Raw genomic sequence first — 17,983 nt, 5'->3', positions numbered from 1 at the left:
GTCGGAACCAGATAGAGAAGAGCATAAGGCATCGTTTCGGGAAGCTAGGGCCGCTCTAAAACGGGAGATCAGACTTAGCAAGTCAGAGTGCCACAAGGATCTATGCCGAGAAGTAGACGCCAATCCCTGGGGTGACGCATACCGAGTCGTGATGGCGAAAATGAAGGGTCCGACGACGCCAGCCGAAATGTGTCCGAGCAAGCTGAAGATAATCGTCGAGGGTCTTTTCCCGAAGCACGACCCAACTATATGGCCACCGTCACCGCACGGCGAGGAAGAAGGAACAAACATGGATCGGCAAGTGACTAACGACGAGCTAGTAGAAGCATCGAAGCGCCTAAAACCAAAGAAAGCCCCTGGTCCGGATGGAATACCAAACGTGGTACTGAAAGCTGCGATCCTGGCATATCCGGACATGTTCAGGATAGTGATGCAGAAGTGCCTAAATGAAGGCAACTTCCCCGAAATGTGGAAGGTCCAGAAGCTGGTGTTGCTGCCGAAGCCAGGGAAGCCACCTGGCGACCCGACCTCGTACAGACCCATATGCCTGCTGGATACACTCGTAAAACTCCTGGAAACTATCATTCTTAACAGGTTGACGAAATTCACGGAAGGTGAGCGCGGACTGTCCAAGATGCAGTTTGGTTTCCGCAAAGGAGCATCGACAGTAGATGCAATTCGGATAGTGCTCGAGAGTGCCGAGAAGTCATCTAAACAGAAGCGAAGAGGAGATCGACACTGCGCTGTGGTCACGATAGATGTGAAGACCGCGTTCAACAGTGCCAGCTGGGAAGCCATCGCTGCAGCGCTGCATAGAATGAGGGTTCCCGACTATCTGTGCCAGATCCTGAAGAGCTACTTTGAGAGCAGAGTGCTACTGTACGAGACGAGCGAAGGACAGAAGTCATTGCGTGTCACAGCGGGCGTTCCTCAGGGATCCATTCTCGGTCCAACCCTTTGGAACGGGATGTACGATGGGGTGTTAACGCTGCAGCTGCCTAGGAAAGTGAAAATCGTAGGTTTCGCGGACGACGTGTCACTAACGGTGATGGGTGAGACACTTGAAGAAGTGGAGGTGTCGGTGACGGAGACAATAGACGCGATCGAGAGCTGGATGAACGGGGTCAAGCTGCAAATAGCTCACCACAAGACGGAGGTGTTGTTGGTCAGTAACTGCAGATCGGTCCAACGGATGCAGATCGACGTCGGAGGGCACGTGATTGCATCGAAACGTGCATTGAAGCAATTGGGAGTTATAATCGACGACCGGTTGAGCTTCAACAACCACGTTGATTACGCCTGTGAAAAGTCGACGAAGGCAACGAACGCAATAGCGAGAATCATGCCAAACGTCGGTGGTCCGAGAAGCAGCACGAGACGTCTGCTATCTACTGTTTCGTCATCGATACTCCGATATGGGGTTCCTGCCGTGAGTGCTGCGCTGAAAACCAAGCGGAACCGTGAAAAGCTAAACAGGACATTCCCACTGATGGCCGTACGAGTCGCGAGTGCCTACAGAACAATATCGTCGGAGGCAGTATGCGTTATCGCCGGGATGATCCCCATCTGCATTACCCTGGCGGAGGACGTGGAATGCTATCAGCGGAGAAATGCACGTAACGCTAGGAGACAGGTTCGAGCGGACTCGTTGGCTAAATGGCAACAGGAGTGGGACAACGCGGAGAAAGGAAGGTGGACCCACCGACTCATCCCAAATGTATCGGCCTGGGTACATAGGAAGCATGGAGAGGTGAACTTCCATTTGACGCAGTTTTTGTCCGGGCACGGATGCTTCCGGAAGTACTTGCATCGGTTTGGACATGCTTCGTCACCCCTTTGCCCGGGTTGTGCGACCGTGCAGGAGACACCGGAACACGTGGTCTTCGAATGCCCTAGATTCGAAGAAGTTCGTAGGGGTATACCTGGTATGACAGCGGACAATATCGTCGAAGAGATGTGCCGTGACGAACATACCTGGGACGCTGTCAACAGAGTGGTCTCGAGCAGACTCTCCGAGTTGCAGAGGAAGTGGCGTAGAGACCAACAAGAAACCGCAAATCGGGTTTCGAGAGAAATTCCGCCGCCGGGGAACTCTCCAACTGTGTAGACTAGGTCCACCGCCGGGGACCAGTTGAGTAGTGCGTGATGTAGCACCGAGTTGGGTCGTCGGGGCGCCTGAGAACCGGACGTCAAGCTTCACCGGAATCGCTGAACCGACCTCGACATCCTTCCGGGTAGCTCGTGAGTAGGCTATATCCACCGCCGGGGATTGGACCGAGTAGACCGCGTCGCAGAGCTAGCAGTGAGTCGTTGGGGCGCCAGTGAACCGGAAGATACGCTCCAACCGGAATCGCCGGATAGACCTCAGCACCTACTGTATGGCCCGTTGAGTAGGCTAGATCCATCGCCGGGGACTAGATCGAGTAGATCGGGCGAAACGGAACGAGAGGAAGCCAAAGAGCTCATGAAATTGTGGTGCTAAAACAAAAGAAGAATCGGTACCGGGGGAGCCTCCTTCGCCGGGGAACTCTCCGTCGGCGTAAGCTAGATCCACCGCCGGGGACTAGACTGAGTAGACCGCGACGAAATACCACCAGTCGCAGGTCGTCGGGGCATCAGCGAACCGGACGCTCTGCTCCACCGGAATCGCCGAACTGACCTCGACATCTGGTTGGTTGGCTCGGTTTCGGGAGAACTTCTCTCGCCGGGGAATTCTCCGTCGGAGTAGGCTAGGTCCATCGTCGGGGACTAGACCGAGTAGTTCGCGAACAAGTCTGGTGCTCAAAGAGTAAACGGCGTTGAATGGTGCGAGAAGGGAGTTGCGGTGCTAACCGGCACAAGCGAGCCGAAGGGCTCGGTGAAATAGACAGTCAGAAGTTTGCCGCTCAGACTGTACTCGTAGGGGAGGAGTACTAAGCCTCGACTCACAGCCAGCTTTCCGACTGCCATGCAGAGCTTGCCAGTCTGTGTGGATGGTAGAGAATTGGTGGTGTGTAGAGGAGTGGGGCTGTCACCCTACGGAAGAAACGAACTAGTAAGTAGTTGAATTAGAGTGCGTGCTATGCACATAAAAACCCCTCCCCGAAGTAATGCCGTAAGGTAGTGCCGGGGAGGAATCAGGTTCTGGGCAAGAGCAGTGGTTTTTAGCGGGTCGGGCCCAAACCCGTTCCCTGACAATGAGGTTTTTGTACATTTTTCCTCACTCAGGGTTTTTCTGAAAATTTTTTTACTGCTCTCAAAAAAAAAAAAGAAAAAAAAACACATACATACATACATACATACATACATACATACATACATACATACATACATACATACATACATACATACATACATACATACATACATACATACATACATACATACATACATACATACATACATACATACATACATACATACATACATACATACATACATACATACATACATACATACATACATACATACATACATACATACATACATACATACATACATACATACATACATACATACATACATACATACATACATACATACATACATACATACATACATACATACATACATACATACATACATACATACATACATACATACATACATACATACATACATACATACATACATACATACATACATACATACATACATACATACATACTTACATACTTACATACATACATACATACATACATACATACATACATACATACATACATACATACATACATACATACATACATACATACATACATACATACATACATACATACATACATACACACATACATACACACAGATATTTTGCGATCTCGGCGAACTGAGTCGAATGTTATATGAGACTCGGCCCTCCGGGCCTCGGTTAGAAAGACGGTTTTTGGAGCAATTGCATAACCTTTCTATATGAGAAAGGCAAAAGAATAGTATTTAATTAGCTTAATCAGCATGAGTTCAATGTTATCTTCATGTGATTATATTTTGAAATGTTGGTGGAATGGGTTTAAAAGTGAAGGGAATGGGGGGTTAGTAGAGTGGGAGTGGAGGATGCGTCAGAAATCCTTCATCTTATTTTGGTATACGGGGTGGATGAAGGAAATGCGCGCGTGAGGGTGGTCCAAGGGGAGGGGAGTGATGAAGGAGGGTGATGTAAGGGCAAGGCGGGGGGGGGGGGGGGGGGTAGGGGCGACGACGCAATACTCAATTGCATATTTTGCCTTCCATTTGAGATTTGGTTTGAGAAAATCGGTTCAGTCATCACCGAAGAACTGATATGGCTTTAATTGTGGAATATGCCCGGAATTCCGGACTTCCTATATTCAAAGAATTCCTTCGGACTATATTCAAAGAATGTTTGATTGGCAATCAGTGATCTAGATCTGCGATTAGAAGTAATTTGGTGACCATTTCAATAGTTTTTAGCCTCTGAGGTATTACGATTGTACCGATTCATATGGGAAATTCCAGTGTATCCTTACTAACACCCCTGTAACTCCGGAAGTAAGAGTCAGAACCAAATGAAATTCAGCAGCAGTCAATGGTATCACTGTATCTTTCATTTGAAGTCAAGTTTGTCAAAATCGGTAGAGAATTCGTTGGGGAATGGGTGTGATATTAGCTTAGGAACTTGGCGGGTTCCCCGGGGGCGTCATGAACTGTCATAGGTGGCCAATGTGGTCAAAGCTGCTTTAATTGATCATTAGTGATCCAGACCCGCAGACTAGAGTAATGTTACATCAATTTTAATATGTTTTACATCATTTGAACATCATGGTGGTACCAGTTTATATGGGAATTTGCTGTGTGACTGCACTCTTCAACCCGTAACTCCGGAACTGGAAGTCGGATCAACTAAAAAATCAATAGCAGTTTATGGGAGCGTTATACCTTTCAGATGAAGCTAAGTTTGCGAAAATCGGTTCAGCCATCTCTGAGAAAATTGTGTGAGTTTAAATGACACACACATACACAGACATACATACATACACACACACAGACATTTTCCGATCTCGACGAACTGAATCGAATGGTGTATGACACTCGGCCCTCCGGCCCGGCCCGGCCTTTCTTTATATGAGAAAGGCAAAAACCTGTTTTAATCCACCTAGAGGTGCAATTGTGCCTTTCTCATTTCTACAAACTATGATTTAATAGCTGGTTCGTACAATATAACATTATCGAAATGTCTTTCATTCTTATTATACTTGGTAAGTATATATAAGAGCACCTTTTTGCATTCATCGCGGTATCGGTTTGAATCGGAGTTTTCTATGTGATCGCACTCCACAACCCGTCACTCCGGAGCCGGAAGTCGGATGGAGATGGAATTTAATATCAGTTTCCGGGGACGCAACACCTTTCATTTGAGACTAAGTTGATCAAATCGGTCTAGCCATTTTCGAGAAACCCATATAACCATTATTCTGAATTTGGATGCTTCCGGATCCGTCGATGGTGGCCAGTGTGGACAAAGAGACTTTGAATGACTGTTGGTGACCTAGATCTACAAATTCAACAGTTGTGTTTACATTTTGGAAGAAAAAAAATCGCCTTTTTACATTCATCGCAGAATTCGTTAGAATCGGGATTTGCTGCGTGATCGTACATATCACCCTGTAATTCAGGAACCAGAACTCGGATCCACACAAAATTCAACAGCAGCTGATGGACCTTTCATTTAAAATCAAGTTTGTCAAAATCGGTTCAGAAAATTCCGAGAAACCGATGTGGACAAATCAACAAATTTTGTTTTGTAACCATACTCTTCAACTCGTAATCCGGAACAAAATGTCGGTTGAAAATGAAATTCAATAGCAACCTATGGGAATATTATACCTTTCATTTGAATCTTAGATTGTAAAACCCGGTTCAGCCATCTCCGAGAAACCGATGTGGACATTTTGTTAACAAATCCGCACATACACACATACATACATACCTACATACATACATACATACATACATACATACATACATACATACATACATACATACATACATACATACATACATACATACATACATACATACATACATACATACATACATACATACATACATACATACATACATACATACATACATACATACATACATACATACATACATACATACATACATACATACACACATACATACACACATACATACACACATACATACACACAGATATTTTGCGATCTCGGCGAACTGAGTCGAATGTTACATGAGACTCGGCCCTCCGGGCCTCGGTTAGAAAGTCAGTTTTTGGATCAATTGCATAACCTTTCTATATGAGAAAGGCAAAAGAATAATATTTAATTAGCTTAATCAGCATGAGTTCAATGTTATCTTCATGTGATTATATTTTGAAAAGTTGGTGGAATGGGTTTGAAAGTGGAGGGAATGTGGGGTTAGTAGAGTGGGAGTGGAGGATGCGTCAGAAATCCTTCATCTTATTTTGGTATACGGGGTGGATGAAGGAAATGCGCGCGTGAGGGTGGTCCAAGGGGAGAGGAGTGATGAAGGAGGGTGATGTAAGGGCAAGGCGCGGGGGGGGGGGGGTAGGGGCGACGACGCAATACTCAATTGCATATTTTGCCTTCCATTTGAGATTTGGTTTGAGAAAATCGGTTCAGTCATCACCGAAGAACCGATATGGCTTAAATTGTGGAATATGCCCGGAATTCCGGACTTCCTATATTCAAAGAATTCCTTCGGACTATATTCAAAGAATGTTTGATTGGCAATCAGTGATCTAGATCTGCGATTAGAAGTAATTTGGTGACCATTTCAATAGTTTTTAGCCTCTGAGGTATTACGATTGTACCGATTCATATGGGAAATTCCAGTGTATCCTTACTAACACCCCTGTAACTCCGGAAGTAAGAGTCAGAACCGAATGAAATTCAGCAGCAGTCAATGGTATCACTGTATCTTTCATTTGAAGTCAAGTTTGTCAAAATCGGTAGAGAATTCGTTGGGGAATAGGTGTGATATTAGCTTAGGAACTTAGCGGGTTCCCCGGGGGCGTCATGAACCGTCATAGGTGGCCAATGTGGTCAAAGCTGCTTTAATTGATCATTAGTGATCCAGACCCGCAAACTAGAGTAATGTGACATCAATTTTAATATGTATTACATCATTTGAACATCATGGTGGTACCAGTTTATATGGGAATTTGCTGTGTGACCGCACTCTTTAACCCGTAACTCCGGAACTGGAAGTTGGATCAACTAAAAAATCAAAAGCAGCTTATGGGAGCGTTATACCTTTCAGATGAAGTTAAGTTTGCGAAAATCGGTTCAGCCATCTCTGAGAAAATTGTGTGAGTTTAAATGACACACGCACACATACATACACACACAGACATTTGCCGATCTCGACGAACTGAATCGAATGGTGTATGACACTCTGCCCTCCGGGCCTCTGTTAAAAAGTCGATTTTTACAGTGATTGCATAGCCTTTCTTTATATGAGAAAGGCAAAAATTTAAAGAAGATTACCACTAAACACACAATAATTTTTTTTCACGTTTTCCTCGAATTTTCAACTTTGAGTTTCAATTGCCTTTGACAGAAAGCTACGAATATTCAAATAATGTGTGTACGAAAAGTGTGAGCGTTAGGAAAAAATGCTAGTGCAGATTGCAATATACAATCATGTTTTAGTAATTTGACGAGGAACAAGTTAGTTAGAATTGCATTATCGACCAGAACAGACGTCTCTTTAGGATAGCTCATAAGTTCATGTAATGATTAATTAACAAATAAATCTCTTTTTTTACCGCGCGGGAAGCGACTGTTATATATATATATATATATATATATATATATATATATATATATATATATATATATATATATATATATATATATATATATATATATATATATATATATATATATATATATATATATATATATATATATATATATATATATATATATATATATATATATATATATATATATATATATATATATATATATATATATATAACAGTCGCTTCCCGCGCGGTAAAAAAAGAGATTTATTTGTTAATTAATCATTACATGAACTTATGAGCTATCCTAAAGAGACGTCTGTTCTGGTCGATAATGCAATTCTAACTAACTTGTTCCTCGTCAAATTACTAAAACATGATTGTATGTTGCAATCTGCACTAGCATTTCTTCCTAACGCTCACACTTTTCGTACACACATTATTTGAATATTCGTAGCTTTCTGTCAAAGGCAATTGAAATTCAAAGTTGAAAATTCGAGGAAAACGTGGAAAAAAATTATTGTGTGTTTAGCGGTAATCTTCTTTAAATTTTTGCCTTTCTCATATAAAGAAAGGCTATGCAATCACTGTAAAAATCGACTGTTTAACAGAGGCCCGGAGGGCAGAGTGTCATACACCATTCGATTCAGTTCGTCGAGATCGGCAAATGTCTGTGTGTGTATGTGTGTGTGTGTCATTTAAACTCACACAATTTTCTCAGAGATGGCTGAACCGATTTTCGCAAACTTAGCTTCATCTGAAAGGTATAACGCTCCCATAAGCTGCTATTGATTTTTTAGTTGATCCAACTTCCGGTTCCGGAGTTACGGGTTGAAGAGTGCGGTCACACAGCAAATTCCCATATAAACTGGTACCACCATGATGTTCAAATGATGTAACACCTATTCCCCAACGAATTCTCTACCGATTTTGACAAACTTGACTTCAAATGAAAGATACAGTGATACCATTGACTGCTGCTGAATTTCATTCGGTTCTGACTCTTACTTCCGGAGTTACAGGGGTGTTAGTAAGGATACACTGGAATTTCCCATATGAATCGGTACAATCGTAATACCTCAGAGGCTAAAAACTATTGAAATGGTCACCAAATTACTTCTAATCGCAGATCTAGATCACTGATTGCCAATCAAACATTCTTTGAATATAGTCCGAAGGAATTCTTTGAATATAGGAAGTCCGGAATTCCGGGCATATTCCACAATTAAAGCCATATCGGTTCTTCGGTGATGACTGAACCGATTTTCTCAAACCAAATCTCAAATGGAAGGCAAAATATGCAATTGAGTATTGCGTCGTCGCCACTACCCCCCCCCCCCCCCGCCTTGCCCTTACATCACCCTCCTTCATCACTCCCCTCCCCTTGGACCACCCTCACGCGCGCATTTCCTTCATCCACCCCGTATACCAAAATAAGATGAAGGATTTCTGACGCATCCTCCACTCCCACTCTACTAACCCCACATTCCCTCCACTTTCAAACCCATTCCACCAACTTTTCAAAATATAATCACATGAAGATAACATTGAACTCATGCTGATTAAGCTAATTAAATATTATTCTTTTGCCTTTCTCATATAGAAAGGTTATGCAATTGATCCAAAAACCGACTTTCTAACCGAGGCCCGGAGGGCCGAGTCTCATGTAACATTCGACTCAGTTCGCCGAGATCGCAAAATATCTGTGTGTATGTATGTGTGTATGTATGTGTGTATGTATGTGTGTATGTATGTGTGTATGTATGTGTGTATGTATGTATGTATGTATGTATGTATGTATGTATGTATGTATGTATGTATGTATGTATGTATGTATGTATGTATGTATGTATGTATGTATGTATGTAGGTATGTATGTATGTATGTGTGTATGTGCGGATTTGTTAACAAAATGTCCACATCGGTTTCTCGGAGATGGCTGAACCGGGTTTTACAATCTAAGATTCAAATGAAAGGTATAATATTCCCATAGGTTGCTATTGAATTTCATTTTCAACCGACATTTTGTTCCGGATTACGAGTTGAAGAGTATGGTTACAAAACAAAATTTGTTGATTTGTCCACATCGGTTTCTCGGAATTTTCTGAACCGATTTTGACAAACTTGATTTTAAATGAAAGGTCCATCAGCTGCTGTTGAATTTTGTGTGGATCCGAGTTCTGGTTCCTGAATTACAGGGTGATATGTACGATCACGCAGCAAATCCCGATTCTAACGAATTCTGCGATGAATGTAAAAAGGCGATTTTTTTCCAAAATGTAAACACAACTGTTGAATTTGTAGATCTAGGTCACCAACAGTCATTCAAAGTCTCTTTGGCCACACTGGCCACCATCGACGGATCCGGAAGCATCCAAATTCAGAATAATGGTTATATGGGTTTCTCGAAAATGGCTAGACCGATTTGATCAACTTAGTCTCAAATGAAAGGTGTTGCGTCCCCGGAAACTGATATTAAATTCCATCTCCATCCGACTTCCGGCTCCGGAGTGACGGGTTGTGGAGTGCGATCACATAGAAAACTCCGATTCAAACCGATACCGCGATGAATGCAAAAAGGTGCTCTTATATATACTTACCAAGTGTAATAAGAATGAAAGACATTTCGATAATGTTATATTGTACGAACCAGCTATTAAATCATAGTTTGTAGAAATGAGAAAGGCACAATTGCACCTCTAGGTGGATTAAAACAGGTTTTTGGCTTTCTCATATAAAGCAAGGCCGGGCCGGGCCGAAGGGCCGAGTGTCATACACCATTCGATTCAGTTCGTCGAGATCGGCAAATGTCTGTGTGTGTGTGTATGTATGTATGTGTGTGTAGGGTAGCTCATAAGTTCATGTAATGATTAATTAACAAATAAATCTCTTTTTTTACCGCTCGGGAAGCGACTGTTATATATATATATATATATATATATATATATATATATATATATATATATATATATATATATATATATATATATATATATATATATATATATATATATATATATATATATATATATATATATATATATATATATATATATATAATATATATATATATATATATATATATATATATATATATATATATATATATATATTATATATATATATATATAACAGTCGCTTCCCGCGCGGTAAAAAAAGAGATTTATTTGTTAATTAATCATTACATGAACTTATGAGCTATCCTAAAGAGACGTCTGTTCTGGTCGATAATGCAATTCTAACTAACTTGTTCCTCGTCAAATTACTAAAACATGATTGTATGTTGCAATCTGCACTAGCATTTCTTCCTAACGCTCACACTTTTCGTACACACATTATTTGAATATTCGTAGCTTTCTGTCAAAGGCAATTGAAATTCAAAGTTGAAAATTCGAGGAAAACGTGGAAAAAAATTATTGTATGTTTAGCGGTAATCTTCTTTAAATTTTTGCCTTTCTCATATAAAGAAAGGCTATGCAATCACTGTAAAAATCGACTGTTTAACAGAGGCCCGGAGGGCAGAGTGTCATACACCATTCGATTCAGTTCGTCGAGATCGGCAAATGTCTGTGTGTGTATGTGTGTGTGTGTCATTTAAACTCACACAATTTTCTCAGAGATGGCTGAACCGATTTTCGCAAACTTAGCTTCATCTGAAAGGTATAACGCTCCCATAAGCTGCTATTGATTTTTTAGTTGATCCAACTTCCGGTTCCGGAGTTACGGGTTGAAGAGTGCGGTCACACAGCAAATTCCCATATAAACTGGTACCACCATGATGTTCAAATGATGTAATACATATTAAAATTGATGTCACATTACTCTAGTTTGCGGGTCTGGATCACTAATGATCAATTAAAGCAGCTTTGACCACATTGGCCACCTATGACGGTTCATGACGCCCCGGGGAACCCGCTAAGTTCCTAAGCTAATATCACACTTATTCCCCAACGAATTCTCTACCGATTTTGACAAACTTGACTTCAAATGAAAGATACAGTGATACCATTGACTGCTGCTGAATTTCATTCGGTTCTGACTCTTACTTCCGGAGTTACAGGGGTGTTAGTAAGGATACACTGGAATTTCCCATATGAATCGGTACAATCGTAATACCTCAGAGGCTAAAAACTATTGAAATGGTCACCAAATTACTTCTAATCGCAGATCTAGATCACTGATTGCCAATCAAACATTCTTTGAATATAGTCCGAAGGAATTCTTTGAATATAGGAAGTCCGGAATTCCGGGCATATTCCACAATTAAAGCCATATCGGTTCTTCGGTGATGACTGAACCGATTTTCTCAAACCAAATCTCAAATGGAAGGCAAAATACGCAATTGAGTATTGCGTCGTCGCCCCTACCCCCCCCCCGCCTTGCCCTTACATCACCCTCCTTCATCACTCCCCTCCCCTTGGACCACCCTCACGCGCGCATTTCCTTCATCCACCCCGTATACCAAAATAAGATGAAGGATTTCTGACGCATCCTCCACTCCCACTCTACTAACCCCACATTCCCTCCACTTTCAAACCCATTCCACCAACTTTTCAAAATATAATCACATGAAGATAACATTGAACTCATGCTGATTAAGCTAATTAAATATTATTCTTTTGCCTTTCTCATATAGAAAGGTTATGCAATTGATCCAAAAACCGACTTTCTAACCGAGGCCCGGAGGGCCGAGTCTTATGTAACATTCGACTCAGTTCGCCGAGATCGCAAAATATCTGTGTGTATGTATGTGTGTATGTATGTGTGTATGTATGTATGTATGTATGTATGTATGTATGTATGTATGTATGTATGTATGTATGTATGTATGTATGTATGTATGTATGTATGTAGGTATGTATGTATGTATGTGTGTATGTGCGGATTTGTTAACAAAATGTCCACATCGGTTTCTCGGAGATGGCTGAACCGGGTTTTACAATCTAAGATTCAAATGAAAGGTATAATATTCCCATAGGTTGCTATTGAATTTCATTTTCAACCGACATTTTGTTCCGGATTACGAGTTGAAGAGTATGGTTACAAAACAAAATTTGTTGATTTGTCCACATCGGTTTCTCGGAATTTTCTGAACCGATTTTGACAAACTTGATTTTAAATGAAAGGTCCATCAGCTGCTGTTGAATTTTGTGTGGATCCGAGTTCTGGTTCCTGAATTACAGGGTGATATGTACGATCACGCAGCAAATCCCGATTCTAACGAATTCTGCGATGAATGTAAAAAGGCGATTTTTTTTCCAAAATGTAAACACAACTGTTGAATTTGTAGATCTAGGTCACCAACAGTCATTCAAAGTCTCTTTGGCCACACTGGCCACCATCGACGGATCCGGAAGCATCCAAATTCAGAATAATGGTTATATGGGTTTCTCGAAAATGGCTAGACCGATTTGATCAACTTAGTCTCAAATGAAAGGTGTTGCGTCCCCGGAAACTGATATTAAATTCCATCTCCATCCGACTTCCGGCTCCGGAGTGACGGGTTGTGGAGTGCGATCACATAGAAAACTCCGATTCAAACCGATACCGCGATGAATGCAAAAAGGTGCTCTTATATATACTTACCAAGTGTAATAAGAATGAAAGACATTTCGATAATGTTATATTGTACGAACCAGCTATTAAATCATAGTTTGTAGAAATGAGAAAGGCACAATTGCACCTCTAGGTGGATTAAAACAGGTTTTTGGCTTTCTCATATAAAGCAAGGCCGGGCCGGGCCGAAGGGCCGAGTGTCATACACCATTCGATTCAGTTCGTCGAGATCGGCAAATGTCTGTGTGTGTGTATGAATGTATGTGTGTGTATGTGTGTGTCATTTAAATTCACACAATTTTCTCAGAGATGGCTGAACCGATTTTCGCAAACTTAGCTTCATCTGAAAGGTATAACGCTCCCATAAGCTGCTATTGATTTTTTAGTTGATCCGACTTCCGGTTCCGGAGTTACGGGTTGAAGAGTGCGGTCACACAGCAAATTCCCATATAAACTGGTACCACCATGATGTTCAAATGATGTAATACATATTAAAATTGATGTAACATTACTCTAGTTTGCGGGTCTGGATCACTAATGATCAATTAAAGCAGCTTTGACCACATTGGCCACCTATGACGGTTCATGACGCCCCCGGGGAACCCGCTAAGTTCCTAAGCTAATATCACACCCATTCCCCAACGAATTCTCTACCGATTTTGACAAACTTGACTTCAAATGAAAGATACAGTGATACCATTGACTGCTGCTGAATTTCATTCGGTTCTGACTCTTACTTCCGGAGTTACAGGGGTGTTAGTAAGGATACACTGGAATTTCCCATATGAATCGGTACAATCGTAATACCTCAGAGGCTAAAAACTATTGAAATGGTCACCAAATTACTTCTAATCGCAGATCTAGATCGCTGATTGCCAATCAAACATTCTTTGAATATAGTCCGAAGGAATTCTTTGAATATAGGAAGTCCGGAATTCCGGGCATATTCCACAATTAAAGCCATATCGGTTCTTCGGTGATGACTGAACCGATTTTCTCAAACCAAATCTCAAATGGAAGGCAAAATATGCAATTGAGTATTGCGTCGTCGCCCCTACCCCCCCCCCCCCCGCCTTGCCCTTACACCTCCCTCCTTCATCACTCCCCTCCCCTTGGACCACCCTCACGCCCGCATTTCCTTCATCCACCCCATATACCAAAATAAGATGAAGGATTTCTGACGCATCCTCCACTCCCACTCTACTAACCCCACATTCCCTCCACTTTCAAACCCATTCCACCAACTTTTCAAAATATAATCACATGAAGATAACATTGAACTCATGCTGATTAAGCTAATTAAATATTATTCTTTTGCCTTTCTCATATAGAAAGGTTATGCAATTGCTCCAAAACCGACTTTCCAACCGAGGCCCGGAGGGCCGAGTCTCATGTAACATTCGACTCAGTTCGCCGAGATCGCAAAATATCTGTGTGTATGTATGTGTGTATGTATGTATGTATGTATGTATGTATGTATGTATGTATGTATGTATGTATGTATGTATGTATGTATGTATGTATGTATGTATGTATGTATGTATGTATGTATGTATGTATGTATGTATGTATGTATGTATGTATGTATGTATGTATGTATGTATGTATGTATGTATGTATGTATGTATGTATGTATGTATGTATGTATGTATGTATGTATGTATGTATGTATGTATGTATGTATGTATGTATGTATGTATGTATGTATGTATGTATGTATGTATGTATGTATGTAGGTATTTTTTTTTTTTTTTTTACAATGGAGAAGACCTTTATGTCCTAGCCCAGTACACGTGCTAACGGTAGGGTCCAATCTACCACACGGGGTGCACTGGGGGCGTGTCGGACTCAAATGGTGACCAGCCATTAATACCGACTAAACTCCATTGGGCTCCGCCATCATTCCTCCCAGGAACTACCTCTCGGTATTACTTCTGGGGGGATGGCTGTACTGAATGTACTCATTCACTCTCACTCGCGCGATCATACATCCTGTATGAGGCTTACTTGGGTGCTCTCTCAATCACACTTTGATTCACTCTCAAACACTCCCACATGAGGCTGACTTTTGTGCTCACCTTTTACGTTCCATGCGAGGCTGACTTGTGTGCTCACCTTACTCATTCCTTGCTAGGCTTACTTTTGTGCTCGCCCTACCCATCCATGTGAGGCTGACTTGGGTGCTCACCCTATCACCTGATTCACTCTCAATCGTGCCACTCTATTGTACCTTTGTCACTCCCTCTGGCATCCCATGTGGGACATTTTTCTTAGGCCCCACTTCTGACATACCATGCGAGGCTGACTTTTGTGCTCACCTTTTTCATTCCTTGCTAGGCTGACTTTTGTGCTAGCCTCTACCAACCTGTGAGGCTGACTTTTATGCTCACTCTTAACATGCAGTGTGAGACTGACTTGGATGCTCACCCTTTCACTCCTCTGCCACGCCATGAGGCATCGATAGCTTAGTTCCAACATACTACGCTACGACCCTCCCGTCTTGGCATGAGGCAGTCCACTTATACGCCTATACACTCACTCTTCTGTCTTGCTTCGGGGTGGCTGGGTTTACCCCTTACGCGGTTGCCATTCGCTGCGCCAACCTACCTCGGCATGAACAGACCATTCACTCTCTTATTTTGCGCTTGGCCTTTTTCGCTCCAACTAACCAATCACTAGTTAGCCGTGCCCGCCGTCTGTTGCTCGGTTCGCCAGATTACCTGTAGCCTACTGGCAATCTGGATGGTAGCAGCCGAGACTGCGTTCCACTTCTCCACCGTTTGACACATCCGCTGAATAAGGGTATCCGGGGTTGTGTCCCAGCCACAGACGTCAAGCATTGCTCTTCTTTCGACGTCGAACCGATGACATACGAACAGTATGTGCTCGGCAGTTTCATCTACACCTGGGCAGTCCGGGCAGACTGGGACCTCCGCGTGTCCGAACCTGTGGAGGTACTGACGGAAACAGCCATGGCCTGACAGGAATTGTGTCAGGTGGAAGTGAACTTCCCCATGGGGTCTTCCCACCCAGCTCGATATGCTAGGTATCAGCCGGTGGGTCCACCTACCTTTCGAGGAGTTGTCCCACTCACGCTGCCATCTGGCGACCGAGGTCGCCCTGGTGCGCTCGCGGGCTCCCCTATTTCCACGTAGCTCAAAGCACTCCTCATCTTCCCGAATGACCAGCCCGACTGGCATCATGCTCGCTATCACGCAGGATGCATCGTGTGATACCGTGCGGTAGGCAGATATCACTCTGAGGCACATCACGCGGTAGGTGCTCTCCAGTTTCTGTAGGTAACTGGTTACCCTCAGTGCTCTTGACCATGACGGGCCGCCGTACCTGAGGATAGATACGGCAACGCCTGCCAGTAACCTACGTCTACTGGCGCACACCTTTGAGCTGTTGGACATCATTCTCGATAGTGCCGCAACAGCAGTCGACGCTCTCTTGCACGTATAGTCGACATGGCTGCCGAAGGTCAGCTTGTCGTCTATAATGACTCCGAGAGACTTCAGACTTCGCTGTGAAGTGATCGCGACTTCTCCCACATGGATAACAGCATGTTGTGCCGACTTGCGGTTGTTGACGATAACTACCTCCGTCTTATGATGAGCGAGCTCCAGGCCTCTCGCGCTCATCCATTCCTCCACCGTGCTAATCGCGTGTTCTGCGGTTAGTTCTACCTCAGGAATTGACTCCCCGTAGACCTCCAAGGTTACGTCGTCGGCAAAGCCGACGATCTTGACCCCAGGAGGGAACTTCAGTCTCAGAACCCCGTCATACATGAGGTTCCATAGCACCGGGCCTAGGATCGAGCCCTGCGGGACTCCGGCGGTAATCGGAACCCTTTTCTGACCGGCATCGGTCTCGTATAGCAGTACGAGGTTTTGGAAGTAACTTTCCAGGATCCGGTACAGACCCACCGGTAGGCTAAGCCGATGTAACGAGAGCGCGATGGCATCCCAGCTTGCGCTGTTGAATGTATTCTTCACGTCAAGTGTCACTAACGCACAGTATCGAATACCTCGCCTTTTTCGTTGGATCGCTATCTCGGCAGTATTTATCACTGAGTTGAGAGCGTCCACTGTGGACTTACCCATCCGAAAGCCAAACTGGTTGCTTGACAGACCGTCCGTACCTTCCGCGTACGGGGTGAGCCTGTTGAGGATGATCCTCTCAAGCAGTTTGCCAGTGGTGTCTATCAGACAGATTGGTCTGTACGCCGATGGGTCGCCTGGCGGCTTCCCGGGCTTCGGCAACAACACTAGTTTCTGCCTTTTCCATCTATCGGGGAAACGGCACTCGTCAAAGCGTCTCTGCATAGCTAGCCTGAACATGTTCGGGTTCGCTATGATCGCTGCCTTGAGAGCGTTGTTCGGGACTCCATCCGGCCCTGGAGCTTTGTTCATTGCTAGGGATTTAGCCACTGCGAGTAGTTCTTCGTTCGTCACTGGAGCCACCATTTCGACCGTGCCCGCACTGTCTCGTAGTGCAGGTGGCCAGGGGCTTGTGGCTCGAGACGGGAAGAGTACTTCGATAATCGTTGCCAACCGGTCCGGAGACCGTTCTGGGGGTGAGGAGCCCCCTTTGGTCTTGGCCATCACAATCCGGTAGGCGTCACCCCACGGATTCGCGTTGGCACTCTGGCACTCTCACACAGGTTGTCGAAACACGCTCTCTTGCTGCTTTTAATAG

General features: G+C 43.4%; 1 protein-coding gene across 14 annotated transcripts in view; it reads left to right on the top strand.

Annotated features, from left to right (window-relative positions):
• LOC131678358 (neuronal acetylcholine receptor subunit alpha-7) overlaps window positions 1-17,983 on the top strand; it is a 1,795,942-nt gene that overhangs the window by 1,532,585 nt on the left and 245,374 nt on the right. The gene's annotated exons all lie outside the window — the stretch shown is intronic.

The sequence above is a fragment of the Topomyia yanbarensis genome, chromosome 2 (genome assembly GCF_030247195.1).
Source record: "Topomyia yanbarensis strain Yona2022 chromosome 2, ASM3024719v1, whole genome shotgun sequence".
In the NCBI taxonomy this organism is placed as follows: domain Eukaryota; kingdom Metazoa; phylum Arthropoda; class Insecta; order Diptera; family Culicidae; genus Topomyia; species Topomyia yanbarensis.
Note: the sequence above shows the minus strand (reverse complement) of the source record. Positions and strands in the feature narration are given on the sequence as shown.